We start from the raw sequence: 16,542 nt of genomic DNA, 5'->3' as shown, positions 1-16,542 counted from the left end.
ACACAGACACATTTCCTCACTTGCATGCACTCACTCACCCACACACAGATACATACAGACACATACACACAGCACTGATTACTGAGCCTGTGGACTAATGCTAAATCCCCATCAGAAAGGGAATTGGCTGCCAACAGCACATCTGAGCAGATACGGTCTTCAGTACAGTAGCACACATACATTCAGGCTGATGGAGGGAAACTAAAACACAGCTATGAATACAGCAGCTCAGAACCTTTGACTGGATCTGAAATGGGTGTCTCTGTTTCTCAGTATTTTTMCTACTTGGAATTGGCATCTTTGAAAAGCACCCTTACGGCAGATTATGAATGGTTCTCYATGGCGGTTCACTGACCCATKATTTAATATTTTATTGACTCCCCTTTAGATCTTGGACCTGTGTTTGTTTCAGTGTGTTATAAAATGAGAGCCAGTACCACTAATGAGTTCCAGACTGTCATGTCCAAGACAAGACAGTGATGTTTAGTACATGGAAGGGAGGMACACCTTAACAGAAGTGTATACTAAAAATGTGCCAGGGCCTGGGCTAATCTCTGATGGCCAGATTCTGACTAAATTACTCTAGGTTTTAGTTCTGGGTTAACCAAGATTAGACCCGGGCACACTGGGGCGTTGAGATATATAACAATATACATTTAATTATATGCTCTGATCGAGCCCTAGATACGAGACAGATAAGAATGTATTTCTGAAAATACTGGCTAGTCAATAGCCACACTCCTCTCTCTGCCAGTGAAAAGGGTTAAATATCTGCTGGGGCACTGAGCTTGTCCCTGACCAGCGGCCCGAACACCGGCTCGGTTGTGTCAATGTTTTACCATACCGTACAGCCTTCTATCGACAAGTTCAATATTCTCATCCACCGAGGCGATTCTCTCACATTGGTGCCCCTCCCACTCACTCACTCGCCCACAGCCCCACGCACACTCGAATGACACTACGAGATTTCTCACTCCCCGTTCGCTACCCTTCGTGCCGCGCGCTCTCCCCAGCATCACAGAAGGTAGGTGTCAGTGGAATTTGTATTTTACCTCCATAGCCTATTTGTGTCATGTCATATTTCCGATGTRCTATACCTCGCGGAACTGCATGGTTCCTTCCTAAAAAAGGATTAGCCTACTGGACAGTAATGGTAGGCTAGTAWATTCTGCATTGATTTGGATTGCGTGTCAGTGAAGATGCCTTGTGTTCTCTATTTGTACCGTCAAAATAAAATACAACAGAATAATATTTTGTAGTTTATTGTAGTAGTCTAAATTTGAAAAAGCAATCGCTACTCTGGCCCTGCGTGTAGAGACCGTGGAGGAATCCCGAATCCGATTGCATAGGAAAGGAAGGATTAACACATTTGGGTATTTGCCAGTTTGTTAATATTACACCCGGTTTTAAGAGCTAAAGGCCTGTATGAAAAACACAGACTAGGATGAAGCAGCTCTGTATGGAAATGTGAATGATAGCCTATTTCACATAACAGGTAGATTTTAAAAGGGATAAAACGATGACGATGTAGTTTAGGCTATGTGAAATATACCGATTTTGAAAAGCACAAAAATAGGCATATTCACCACCCTTATTAGACACGAGCACTACAATATGTCGAAGATGTTGGTCCACAGCATGATTAACGAAGTGTCAAGATATGGCGCTGTCTTGCGGGTAATTCGGACGAGAAGAATTGGGTGACCCAAATGTCGATGCGATTTATCCAACCGTCTATAAACAGCGTATCTGCCGACCTGTAGGCCTAGGCAGCAGCGGAGTTTCATAACCAAAATAAAAACCGAATGGTCTATGAATCACAAACCGAAGTAACCCACTGTGCATCAAAATACAGTGTAGATGCTTCTTGACATGCTGTCATTCCTTTCATTCTACAGAAAGAATGTTACGTCAACACAGCAGCATATGTGTAGGTCTACACTACACGACAAGGCTACATTAATAGATCGATCTGTCTTTGAGTAGGACAGGGCGCTTTGAATGACACTCAAATGCAACAATCACAGTGAAAACAAGGATGTGCATGGCAGAAATGGTTTAATTCTAGGTCTGGTACTGTAGTTATAGAGCCTGGATAATACTTTAGTATATACTAAGAATCATATCATTGTTATTATTGGAATTTAGACTGCATATCAATTCTGAATAGGCTTCTGAAACCAGAAGAACGCAATAGTGTAAAAGGTCTATTTCCTAAAGGCAGAGACACACCTAAGGATCATACACCGCTGAGTCCATGTAGTCATATTCAATAAAATGAGCAGGCCTAGTTTATTGCATACATTTACACATTAAACCTTTTCTTGCTTTTAGTGGAATTACCTTTTTTGGACATACATGGTTCATATCAGCTATGGGTTCTTTCTCTCCTTAATAGAACCGTCATCTCAGGCCTATCTCAGTGTCCAATAAGCAGATACCATGACAGAACATAGTAACCTCCATAGGTGTAGGATCTTAATTTGATCACTCTTTTGTCCTTGAGAATTTTCCTGCAGATGAACTTCATGATTTACATAAATTCACTGAAAACCTGCACTTACACATAGTATTGCACTTTTCATATAGCCTAATTTTGGCCAGCTAATAGCCTAACCCCAAATCAAATCAAATGTTATTTGTCACATACACATGGTTAGCAGATGTTAATGCGAGCGTAGCGAAATGCTTGTGCTTCTAGTTCCGACAATGCAGTAATAACCAACGAGTAATCTAACCTAACAATTTCACAACAGCTACCTTATACACACAAGTGTAAGGGGATGAAGAATATGTACATAAAGATATATGAATGAGTGATGGTACAGAACGGCATAGGCAAGATGCAGTAGATGGTATCGAGTACAGTATATACAGTACATATGAGATGAGTAATGTAGGGTATGTAAACATATTAAGTGGCATTGTTTAAAGTGGCTAGTGATACATGTATTACATAAAGATGGCAAGATGCAGTAGGTGGTATAGAGTACAGTATATACATATGAGATGAGTATGTAGGGTATGTAACATATTAAGTGGCATTGTTTAGTGGCTAGTGATACATGTATTATATAAAGATGGCAAGATGCAGTAGCTGGTATAGAGTACAGTATATACATATGAGATGAGTAATGTAGGGTATGTAAACATTATATTAAGTGGCATTGTTTAAAGTGGCTAGTGATACATGTATTACATAAAGATGGCAAGATGCAGTAGGTGGTATAGAGTACAGTATATACATATGAGATGAGTAATGTAGGGTATGTAAACATTATATTAAGTGGCATTGTTTAAAGTGCTAGTGATACATTTTTTACATGTATGGCAGCAGGCACTCATGTTAGTGGTGGCTGTTTAACAGTCTGATGACCTTGAGATAGAAGCTGTTTTTCAGTCTCTCGGTCCCTGCTTTGATGCACCTATACTGACCTCGCCTTCTGGATGATAGCGGGGTGAACAGGCAGTGGCTCGGGTGGTTGTTGTCCTTGATGATCTTTATGGCCTTCCTGTGACATCGGGTGGTGTAGGTGTCCTGGAGGGCAGGTAGTTTGCCCCCGGTGATGCGTTGTGCAGACCTCACTCCCCTCTGGAGAGCCTTACGGTTGTGGGCGGAGCAGTTGCCGTACCAGGCGGTGATACAGCCTAACAGGATGCTCTCGATTGTGCATCAGTAAAAGTTTGTGAGTGCTTTTGGTGACAAGCCAAATTTCTTCAGCCTCCTAGGTTGAAGAGGCGCTGCTGCGCCTTCTTCACCACGCTGTCTGTGTGGGTGGACCAATTCAGTTTGTCCGTGATGTGTACGCCGAGGAACTTAAAACTTTCTACCCTCTCTACTACTGTCCCGTCGATGTGGATAGGGGGGTGCTCCCTCTGCTGTTTCCTGAAGTCCACGATCATCTCTTTTGTTTTGTTGACGTTGAGTGTGAGGTTATTTTCCTGACACCACACTCCGAGGGCCCTCACCTCCTCTGTAGGCCATCTCGTCGTTGTTGGTTATCAGCTCTTACCACTGTAGTGTGTGTCTTCTGCAAACTTGATGATTGAGTTGGAGGCGTGTATGGCCACGCAGTCGTGGGTGAACAGGGAGTACAGGAGAGGGCTCAGAACGCACCTTTGTGGGGCCCAGTGTTGAGGATCAGCGGGGTGGAGATGTTGTTACCTACCCTCACCACCTGGGGACGGCCCATCAGGAAGTCCAATACCCAGTTGCACAGGGCGGGGTCGAGACCCAGGGTCTCGAGCTTGATGACGAGTTTGGAGGGTACTATGGTGTTAAATGCTGAGCTGTAGTCGATGAGCAGCATTCTCACATAGGTATTCCTCTTGTCCAGATGGGTTAGGGCAGTGTGCAGTGTGGTTGGATTGCGTCGTCTGCGGACCTATTGGGGCGGAAGCAAATTGGAGTGGGTCTAGGGTGTCAGGTAGGGTGGAGGTGATATGGTCCTTGACTAGTTTCTCAAAGCACTTCTGATGACGGAAGTGAGTGCTACGGGGCGGTAGTCGTTTGCTCAGTTACCTTAGCTTTCTTGGGAACAGGAACAATGGTGGCCTCTTGAAGCATGTGGGAACAGCAGACTGGGATAAGGATTGATTGAATATGTCGTAAACACACCAGCCAGCTGGTCTGCACATGCTCTGAGGACGCGGCTGGGTATGCCGTCTGGGCCTGCAGCCTTGCGAGGGTTAACACGTTTAAATGTTTTACTCACGTCGGCTGCAGTGGAGGAGAGTCCGCAGGTTTTGGTAGCGGGCCGTGTCAGTGGCACTGTATTGTCCTCAAAGCGAGCAAAGAAGTTGTTTAGTCTGTCTGGGAGCAAGACATCCTGGTCCGCGACGGGGCCACCGATCAAACAATGTTATGGACTAAACATTAAAATCCTGTTGCAGCAGTTTTATTTTGCTGCTACAATACTGGTCAAATTAAGATCCAACATCTGTATGTGTGTCCCATTTGGTGCCCTATATGAAAGCTATTAACTCTGAGTATGCCACACCTGTGACACTGGGTCAGTGTTTCATAGGATGCATCACAAATGGCACCATATTCCCTAGTGCATCATCAAAAGAAGTGTACTACATAGGGAATAGGGTGCCATTTGCCACACAGACATACTTTCAGTTCCAAAACCAAGATCTTTAAGGAGGGGCAAGATGTGCTAACTGGTTTTATATGTCTCATATTCAGAAACTTTGCAGCCTATCAACAGTTGTATTCTCTCTGAGCTATCCCACTAAGTGTCTTTCATGATATAAATGTCTGGTAAGTGCACTCTGACAAGAAAAATCATTGTAAACAGTATTGTAATCGCCAGCACAGCTGATGTCAATTGCTTGCTTCCAATATTTCCTGCTCCCTAAAAGCTGAGCTTTACATTTTCACCCTCTACAGGGAATTATCTTTTAAATTATCCATTAAAAAAACCTGGTGATTGAGCAGACTCAGGGGTGATTTAATTGTACAAAAATGCTGTCTCATTTAAGACAGCATTTATACTGTGGAAATATATCGTACAGGTTATATCAATGGAAACCTCATATTACTTTTTAATTTGTCATTTATGTCATCCATTAATTACAACTTGTCTAATAAAGCGTGGCCATTCAAAAAGGGAAAATCAAATATCCCTGAACTGTCCACATATAAAATGTGTAACTAAATCGAGCCAATCGTGATTGAGTTATATAATRTATTTTCTAATCAAATTAAATTGTAGTCTAATCAAGTAGCATGGCAACGACAGGAGATCAGCTCATCTGCTACTTTGTGGGTTTTTGGTTGAAATCAAGATGATTTTAGCATGCAGGTGCATGTAATCTCCTGTTAGTAGGGTTTAAAAGAAATCTGCGATAACACACAGCTTTGATTAAATTCTGCCTGTTGGTTGCAATTTCCTCGCTTAGTTTTCGTTGAGCGGTGATTAAGGTGAGATGTGTGGTTGTTACCCACAGCCTCTTCACACTGACAGTGTTTGAGTTATTGATCTCTTACAGATATTTATCTAATCAGGATTATCGACACTAGGTCTGTGTTTATTCCGTTTAAAGATGCACTATGCAGAAATCGTCCACCATTTCCTGTTTGCTAAAATTCTAATAGCAAGTATAGTAAATCATTGTACCTTCTAAGCCGCTGTGAAATATATTTTCAACAACGCAAAATATTGTACTTCCAGCTGTTTGAAACTGGTGTACAAATCCAAAAATAAAAGATGCAAAAACAACACTTAAGAACAGGTAGCATAGAAATTGTACACATAGAACAGATATACCACTTCTTAAACTTGCTTTCAATAAGAATGCAGATCTATAACTCACATTTCTATGTTAATTTTGGTGGGTCGCCCAAAAAGTCACATATTGCAGCTTTAAGAATATAACAATTAGGGCTMGAACAATTACTTTATAATCCTGTAACAGACGGTTATGTATGAAGACCGTCATTAAAATAAAATAACCATCATGATGGCCGGGCATTCACGAGGATGAGTCTGTTTCTGCTGTAACATGAACTCTACAACGTGATGAAGCTTTGTTGCTCCTTGCTGAAACAAGCAAATTGTTGTAGAAAACAAGTCTTCGGCTGCCTAGGTGATGCCCCCCTCCCTGACGCAGTAGCACATGCAGTCACGAGCAGAGAAGAGGAGAAAATGTGCATGTTTTTGTTGTTGTTGCTATTTGAATGGTTATTACAGTGACAGGATCATTTGAGGAAAAGGAGATACCTAGTAGTTGTACAACTGAATGCATTCAACCGAAAAGTGTCTTCCGCATTTAACCCAGCCATTCTGAATCAGAGAGTTGTGGGGAGCTGCCTTAATCAACGTCCATGTCATCGGTGCCCAGGGAACAGTTGTTGTTGGGGGTTAACTTGCCTTCGCTGACCAATTAGTTGACTCAAGTGTGTGAGTGCTGGGGGGGAGTACACTCCTTTGTTTACAKTTGTAGTCCGTCATTGCTTTGCGTCCTAGTATGTGATTTCCCTGATAGTAGTCTCCCTGAGCTGTGTGTCCCTATAGGTTCTCCTGAGCCAGCTAGTTATATGACAGGGTGATGGAGCAGGGGTCTAATTGATTAAGCAGAGAACAGGAGAGAATTATCAGGTACTCTGAATTATCCTGCTCTATACTGCCACTAAGAGGTAGCCACACCTCTGGTAGTGTGACACTTAGTAGGGGGTAAAACCCAATGACTGTATGGATCCACCCCCTCATTCTTTACCCCCATTCATCTCCCAACAACCCCCTATGGGCAGTGATGGACCCCAGGTCCTCTGACTTGTCATATCAAGGGCATGCCGTTCATCAATGCTGCTAGTGTTATGAATATAATATGTGACTGGAATATTAAGTATTTGAAAGGCATACCCACACACTGATATAGGGAATTTAATGGGAATTTGACCTAATGTCCAGGGAATGTTTTTGGTTTGGTTTCGTGAGCATGTGAGATGTTTTGACCTATGCCTGGTTTTCTGAGTATTGTATTCATTCAGCCCATATTGTCATTGTCCTTAATGTATCTGTACCATTTATTCAGAGTTATGTAAATCCTTCTCTGGAATGGCCGCAAGCAACGTTTCTCACCCACTCAACATTGCATGCAATGTGTGGTGAAGCAGAGTTCTAGGAGAATCATGCCCATGGAGTCAGAGAACATTACATACAGTACATTGGACATGGTCTAGTGTTGCCTCTGCAGTACACACACACACACACACACACACACACACACACACACACACACACACACACACACACACACACCACCACACACACACACACACCACACACACACACACACACACACACACACACACACACACACACACAAAACTCACAAATGTAGACATACACACAAATGTATATACACTGAGCATACCAAATATTAGGAACACCTTCCTAATTGAGTTGCATGCCCCTTTTGCCCTCAGAACAGCATGGACTCTACAAGGTGTTGAAAGTGTTCCACAGGGATGCAGGCCCATGTTGACTCCAATGCTTCCCACAGTTGTGTCAATTTGGCTGGATGTCCTTTGGGTGGTAGACCATTCTTGATGCACATGGGAAATTGTTGAGCATGAAAAACCCAGCAGCGTTGCAGTTCTTGACACAAAACGCTGCGCTTGGCACCTTTTGTCTTGCCCATTCACCCTCTGAATGCACACTATAGACAATCCATGTCTCAATTGTCTCAAGGCTTAAAAATTATTCTTTAACCTGTCTCCTCCCCTTCATCTACACTGGTTGGAGTGGATTTAACAAGTGACATCAATAAGGGATCATAGCTTTCACCTGGATTCACCTGGTCAGTCTATGTCATAGAAAGAGCAGTATTCTTAATGTTTTGTATACTCAGTGTACAAATGCACACACACACATCCTCTTGCCTTTTCTTGCCAGGCCAAATGCTCACAGTTGACATCGCTCAGGTGGCATAAGAAGCACATCAAGAGTTGCTGGACTCGACTCAGCGATGAGTGGGCAGAAAAATGCATCTCTGCCAGCTAGCCAGGCAGCTTGTTACTGTAGTGCATCCCAAAAGGCGTCCTAATCCCTATAGTGCACTACTTTAGACCAGAGCCCTATGCCCCCTGTTCAATAGAGGTGCACTATAAAGAGAATAGAGTGTAATTTGAGATACAGCCTGAAACTCTTCCATCACCCATCAGCCAGTCAGTCAGAGGCTGAGCTATCTCTTAGTGTAGGCCTCTCTCTCTTGCTCTTCTCTCTCTCTCTCTCTCTCTCCTCTCTCTCTCTCTCTTCTCTTCTCTCTCTCTCTCCTCTCTCTCTCTCTCTCTCTCTCTCTCTCTCTCTCTCTCTCTCTCTCTCATCCCATGTCGCCTTGTGGAGGGCCGTTGCTGACTCCCCCACCCACCTTCCCATCACTCTTAGACATCTTACTTGTGTTTATCAAGTGGTGAGTCCATTGCTCTTCTATAAAGAGAAGCTGGAGCCAGCAAAACGTTGTTTTGGTAACACATTCTTTTTTTGTCCATCAGCATGGCAGCAAAGACACAAAATGGCTTCCTGCCTGGCCTATAATTTACCAAATGAATTAGGGCAATAATTAGCTAGAATGAGATTGATCATTTGCAGCTTTTATGAAAGGAATGTTATGCAAGTCTGACTTTGTAGAGTTCTTTCAGAATGATTGCATTGCTACTAAACCAATAGAAGACAGCTCGAATATAAACCTCTATCACCAACAAGGATATATGGCTGTTTTTTTAAGCAATTCTATACAATACTTAATTGCTAAATATTAGTTCAGCTTTTGTCACAGTAGAAAATGACACAATCTTTGCATGAATTATTTAGTAATAGAGCCCAGTGTCCTTCACATAAAGGTATGTCTCATTCACACTTTGACTTAGAAAAATAGCCTAAACTGCTTCCTTGGCTCTATTCTATTATGTTTAGTCATCAAACACCTCTGGCAAACAACACACTGTCACATCAGAAAAGCCTTACACATGGCCTAGTGCAGTCACCCTGTGCTCACCCTCCAGTTCCTGGAAAGAAAAGAAATATCTGCTCACTATTTGGCTCATTTCAGGAATAGAGTACCTTTTGGGCAGAGTCATTTTATAAAATAACTATTTATTTCACCCAATTTTAACATTCTGTCATGAAGAGCACATGTTCAACTTCATAAAAACATTTCCATCTCAAGAGGTTAAATGAAGAAAATGACTATAAAAAGTGACTATGAAAGTCATAGGGGTGAACGTAACAAGGTTGACTTTAATCAGCCGTAACTTCCCTTGTGATGRGACGTAAAGAATGTTGCAAATGCCGCTGTCCATGGTTCTGAAAGTGAGAGGAGCAATATCTAATGAGGGGCATTTTGTTATTTACAATAAAAGTACTCATGTTAGGATTGAGGAATAAACTAATGCAGAAACCTTAAGCTGCCCTCGTAAAGCAATTTATCTGGATCCCACAAATGATGAATGATGACTTCAGCTGCGCAGGTAATGCAGTTTTGAGGGATTAAATGTTTACCTGCTAGAAAGCCAGCTATTTGCCTCTTTGGGGATGGATTAGGAAGAGCTTGGCACTGAGCTTTACAGCTCTGATATACAGCAGTATGGCTGTGTCTTTCAATCAGAAAAAAGATTGAATCTCCAACCCCACTAATCTGTCCAACCCAGAACTAAAATCTTGCGCCAGCTACATGATTTAGTTCTGGGGGGGGTGACATATTACAAAAGATACTAGAACAAGCAGCAGAAGCAGGGCCTTAGCACCACCCCCGCTCTCTGCAAGTTTCTGGAAAGTCTATGGACCAAGTGTCCCCMTCCCTTCCYAAATTCAAAATTGTGATTTGTCCAAATGATCAGTGACGAAAATCCAGCGGAACAATGTTCCTCGTTAGTTGTCGCATCCCACAATCTGTTGAAAGACGCTAAAATATGCTACGTGTGTCTGTCCACGAGAGATGACCAACCCAAAAACATAAAAAATGAATACTGGCAGTGGCATAAGTAGGCTATGGTAGATATGCAGGTAACTTCCAAAATAAAGTAAACACTTGAGTAAATGAGGGATGCAAAGTATATAGAAAGCAGGTGCTTCGATACAGGTGTGGTTCCTGAGTTAATTAAGCAATTTAAACATCCCATGTGTCATGTAAAAAAAATGCCCAGTTGATCATTATTTTGGCRACCATGTCTAGAAGAAGASATCTCAGTGACTTTAAAAGAGGGGTCTCAAAGGAGCATAGGGGCTTTAAAGGGTGTGTGTGTGTGTGTCTCAGTCACCAGATCTCAACCCAACTGAACACTTATGGGTGAATCTGGATCAGTGCCTGAGATAGCGTTTTACATCACCATCAACAAAACACCAAAATTAAGGCATTTCTTGTGGAAGAATAGTGTTGTATCCTTCCAATAGAGTTCCAGACACTTGTAGAATCTATGCCAAGGCACACTGAAGCTGTTCTGTTGGCTCGTTGTGGCCCAACGCCCTATTAAGACACTATGTGGGCCATTTTGGGTTTACTACCTTTTTATTTGGGCATTTTTYTTGTTCAGAAATGTGGTGGGTACTCTCTTCGTTCGCTGGACTTTATCCTGCTAACTGTTCCAAATGTCCGAACTGAATTTGGTAAAATGGCTTTTATGAACTCTGCGCCATCGTCTTGGAAAGCCTTACAAAATACTTTTAAACTGGAAGAACTTGTCCCGATTAGTATTTTTAAATCACTGATGAATGATCTTGAGACTGATTCCCTGACCTGTCAATGTTTTTAATTTGCTGTTTTTGATTTTGTTATACTCTTGTGAATTCTATGGTTTTTACTAGATTACTTGTAGTTTTTCATGTTGTTTGTCTGTAATTTTTGTAATGACTTGGTGCTGCCTATCTTGGCCAGGACGCTCTTGAAAAATAGATTTTAAATCTCAACTAGCCCTTCCTGGTTAAATAAAGGTTAAATAAAAATAAATAAAACATTTTGGTGTTTCCTTTATTCTGGCTGTTACCTGTATTTTAGGTTGTATAAGACCTAAGCTATATATTATTGTTACACTGTCCATATCATATGTCATCATGTCACAACACAGTGAGCGGAGGAATAGAATCATGCATATACAGTTAATCAAAACATTGTTCTCATGTAAGTATTTTAGTGGGCGTGTTGACACCAATAGTTCACATTCTTGGTTGTTGTTATGAAATGTTTTGGAGAAATGTTTGACTCTGCACCATACGCACACACGCGCACACACACACGCGCACACACACACAAACACACACACCACACACACACACACACAAACACACACACACACCCCACACACAACACACACACACACACACACACACACACCACACCACACACACACACACACCACAACACACACACACACACACACACACACACACACACACACACACACCACACCACACACACACACACCCTCAGAGTGTGTTTACATTACAGTGTTAGTAGGTGTTTAGCTGGACAATAGGATCAGCTCTGAGCCTGACACCATTCTAATTAGACCCTCAGTACGTCCCAAATGGCACCCTATTCCATACATAGTGCCTACTTTTGACCAGAGCTCTATGGCCCATGTTAAAAGTAGTGCACTATATAGGGGATAGGGTGTAATTTGGACGGAGACATGTTTTTCCAGGGCCACAAGAGGCTTCGGCCTATAGAATGGACCCACTACTACCCACCCCATATTTACATATCATTTATTTAACAGATGCTCTCTTCCAGAGTGAGTTATCAAGCTATGGAAGGATGAATGCATCTGCTAAACATAGTAAGAGTTTCAACGGAGTAATAAAAGCATGAAAGTATTCCCTGTAGAACAAATACTGTGTTGTACTCCATCTAACGGTTGTACTCCTTGCTTTACTATAATGCTCTGGGTGACAGTTACCCACATGGACAGATCTATGATCAACTTACTCTTCCACAATCCCAACCTTAACCATTAGATGGGACAATTGAAAGCTGACCACAGATCAGCAGACAGATGTAGGATCTTAATTTGATCACTATTTTGTTGTTGAGAAGTTTCCTTGCAAACTTGTAGTGTATTTTAATTTWAAAAATGCTTCTAAAGTTTGTTATTTCCACTTTGAAATGTCAGACTTGATATGCCCCAAAGAAAAACGTATCAACCCTTACAAAAATGTGCATTATTTATAATCCACATAATAATTCAAATTTCCTGTTGCTGCAGGATTATTTCCCTGCTGTGGCAAACTAGCTGAAATTAAGATCCTACATCTGTATAAGGGTTACTTCATCCTACCCCTTTAATATCAGACCGAATATCAGAGCCTGAAGAATGTGTTTGATGGGCTGTGTGAGTCTGTATGCTCCCTTCCTCCCTTCATTGAAGTAATCACGTATTAAACATGGTTTTACAGGTGAACGCAAGGGCTTCACCACAGATTTCACCTGTCCAGTCCTTTCTAGTCAGTGGTTATGTCAAAGAAGGGAGGAAGGAAGGATACACTTTCAAATAATGTGGATGTCTCTGCAGGCTGGTGTGGGGGCGGGACCTGGGTTCGYATTCTATTTGAAATCTTTTGCTCTAGCCTGCCTAAGGTGCCAGATGGGCAGGTATAGCAGTTCTGGGACTATTCTATTGGTCCATTAAGCCAGACAAGGTCAAAGAAGCATAGATAACGTATCTGAAATGATTTTAAATAGAATCTGAACCCAGGCCTGGTGTGGGCTCACAGGCCCATTTTCCATGAAGAGGATTAGCTGGAGATTGTCCTTGGACATGATAATTATTGGGTTGGAAATGTTAATTCGTCTTTAGGACTAATCAGAGCATGACATCTTTCAGTAGCCCTTCACGCCCGTATACGGGTTCAAAAGGGCAGATTTGGAAGATAGTGGCTGTACAGAGCTCAGGCTCAGGCTCTGTACTTGTTTTGACTGACTGCTGTTCTGAATTTGAGCACCGCGCCTCTCGCTAATTGGGCAACTTTTTATTGTCTGTGTGAGGGTAAATGCTGTAAATTAAGAGGACTCTATGTATTTTTGAAAGATGAGACGTTGAGGATTATAATAAATACCGCTGTCACGTTCCTGACCTTATTTCCTTTGTTTAGTCTTTGTTTAGTTGGTCAGGACGTGAGCTGGGTGGGCATTCTATGTTTTGTGTTTCTATGTTGGGTTTGTTGTTTGGCCTAATATGGTTCTCAATCAGAGGCAGGTATTTGTCATTGTCTCTGATTGGGAACCATATTAAGGTAGCCTGTTTGCACTGTTGGTTTGTGGGTGATTGTTTCCTGTCTTTGTGTTTTGCACCAGATAGGACTGTTTTCGGTTTTCACATTTATTGTTTTGTTGCTTGTAGTGTTCACGTTATTATCTTTATTAAATCATGTTGAACACTAGCCGCGCTGCGTTTTGGTCCTCTCCTTCATCCCAGGATGAAAGCCGTTACAACCGCTTTGATGTCATACAGTCCAAATGTGCACTTCACATTTCCAAATAAAAAAACAAATGCCATATACAGTGTCAACGTTTATAATCACTATGTTTGATGTTCAGTTACAAGATGACATGGCGTCATACCCTGGGTTGTTCTGAACAGAACGAACCAATGTTTGTTTATTGTGGGGAAAAAATGCAGCAGAACACACACCTGAATGCACTCATGACATGACTCATTTCTATGTGCACCAAAATTACCATCTGTTTCTCTGAATTTAGCATTTTTTGATTTCGTTATCAACAAAATTCAGCGGAAAGTACAGAAAATGTAAAATGCCCATAAAATCAACAGTGTAATGTTTGGATTCAGTCTCGTGTCAGGTGAACTGTTGTGTACTSACCTTTGGTCTAATAATTTCCCCATCATCTCCAAACTGTTCCCTTTCAATTGCTACCATGGTTATACATTTGCTTTTCATATTTCTTCTGTAACAAAGATTTCAATTTAGCCCTATCCATATAGGTCAATTCCCACGAGTGTAAAAGGTTAAGGTGGTGTGATGTTCAGTATGATGTTATGATTTTAAGCAGGTCCTTGTTTTTTTGCATTATATAAGTGTTCTCCTCAGTTGCTTCTCCTCAGTAAGCATATTTTTTTGTCTCTCAGATGTTTTGGCAATCAGCATATCAAGTAGATCCAGCTGGGGAGGAAGTTGAACGTAATGTTTGAAAAGCGTGACATTAATATTCAGACAGTCAGCTCAGCCTCAGTGCCTGTTGAATCTCTGTTGAATCTCTGAAGGCACTTCTGACACAAAGAAAGAAGAGGAGACAGTGGTCGTCTCAGCTGAATTCCTTACAGCCAACAGGGCCATTGTCAGGCTTCTCTGCCTCCCCTGCCGCCAAGCCGAGAGAAAATGGAACCGGCATTGAAAGGATATAGAACTAGGGCTGTTGCGGTGGCCGTATTACCGCCACACTGGCAGGCATGAGTCATGACCACAGTAAAATCCACGTGACTGTTGAGTCACGTAATTTCCTCTTATGCATCTGGACATGCGTTGTAGTACCCAACTTGCTAATGACCGTCAGTCGCTAATGGCCTGGAACTCAGGGCTCTATTGTCCCTCCATCAGGTCCTAATGGCCTGGTACTCAGGGCTCTATTGTCTGGTACTCAGGGCTCTATTGTCCCTCCATCAGGTCCTAATGGCTTGGTACTCAGGGCTCTATTTCCCTCCATCAGGTCCTAATGGCCTGGTTCTCAGGGCTCTATTCTCCTCAGCAGGTCCTAATGGCCTGGTACTCAGGGCTCTGTTGTCTGGTACTCAGGCTACTATGTCCCTCCATCAGGACTCAGTGCTCTATTGTCCCTCCATCAGGTCCTAATGGCCTGGTTCTCAGGGCTCTATTGTGCCTCTAACCACCTCTAACCACTCTGACATCAATGCAAATGCAATTCAGAATCACATCAAACACTTATCATCACAACAGTATTTTACTTATAAAAGTCACCTCGCTGTGATCAGTTGATCAGTTTGAAGAAAGAAGTTCAGTAACGGGTTGAAACTGAGAGGAAAACATGGTCGTTGTGGACGCTGTTTCAAAGCCTAACTAAATGAAATGGACAGTGCTTTCTAAATTGATGATTCATTCAAAACACACATATTAGAGCTTATACTATCTATGAGCCCGGGAAAAAAACGGAATTAAAATAACGATTGTGCCGTTATACAATACATAGCCTACCGCATATTATGCACTGCAGAAAAACATTTWAAAAAACTGATTTAAGATGTCATTGGTACATAATTMGTCTAGCATACTCCAAATTGAAACAAATTCTKGTAATCGCCTTTGAGTGTGYACTGTATTATTATGCATACTGGATGGACCTTYTGTTACCCTCCAAACCTTCTATCCATGAGTCTGGGAGAGAACGTATAGGCCTAGGCGATGCTGTTGGTTCATTGATTGTGCKGGGCGGCTTACAGAGTTAGCCTACAATTATAGTTCATTTGTATTTGATTTTGAGTAGCCTAGTAATAGGGAATTTTTTATAATTTCATAATTAATTGGCTGAAACATTACCTTTAGCTACAGAATATCTCACCACCGTGTGTTTCCATCTCCTCCCATCTCTCCTTCATTCCTGTCARGGATCCCTCCGGAACTGTGTCATTACGCACACCTGGTCCCAATTTCCCTGACTGTAATTGTATAAATGTGTCCTTTGGTTTCCATTGGGCTGTCGATTATTGTTCCAAAGTCCGTTGTGCCTGTGAGTACCTGTGCCTTGCTGTTTTGGCTTTCGTGCCGCTTGTTTTGCGCAGATGATCACGGGTCTCGTCCGAGGTACTCGCTCTTTGGGTCTCAACCCTGTGTTTTGMATACGTGTTTGTTTGGTCTTCGTCCCCGTGCTTTTACATGGCACACTGTAATGTGGGTGAKATTTTWAAAACTATTACGCATTCCTGCGCCTGTCTCCCGATCCTTCACCCAACGTGACAATTCCTTTCTTGAGCACGCAGAGAGAGGGTCTGTCAACAGTTCAATGAAATATGTTTCATTGTGAAAACATGTTACTATCGATGTTCACGAACAGATTTAACTTGGTTTC

General features: G+C 42.1%; 1 pseudogene; it reads left to right on the top strand.

The window, feature by feature from the left end:
* The first annotated feature begins 9,797 nt into the window (after positions 1-9,797).
* The window catches only part of LOC112080708 (microtubule-associated protein 1B-like), a 21,583-nt pseudogene continuing 14,838 nt past the window's right edge, over positions 9,798-16,542 (top strand).

This window comes from Salvelinus sp. IW2-2015, unplaced genomic scaffold, assembly GCF_002910315.2.
Source record: "Salvelinus sp. IW2-2015 unplaced genomic scaffold, ASM291031v2 Un_scaffold16446, whole genome shotgun sequence".
In the NCBI taxonomy this organism is placed as follows: Eukaryota; Metazoa; Chordata; class Actinopteri; order Salmoniformes; family Salmonidae; genus Salvelinus; species Salvelinus sp. IW2-2015.
Note: the sequence above shows the minus strand (reverse complement) of the source record. Positions and strands in the feature narration are given on the sequence as shown.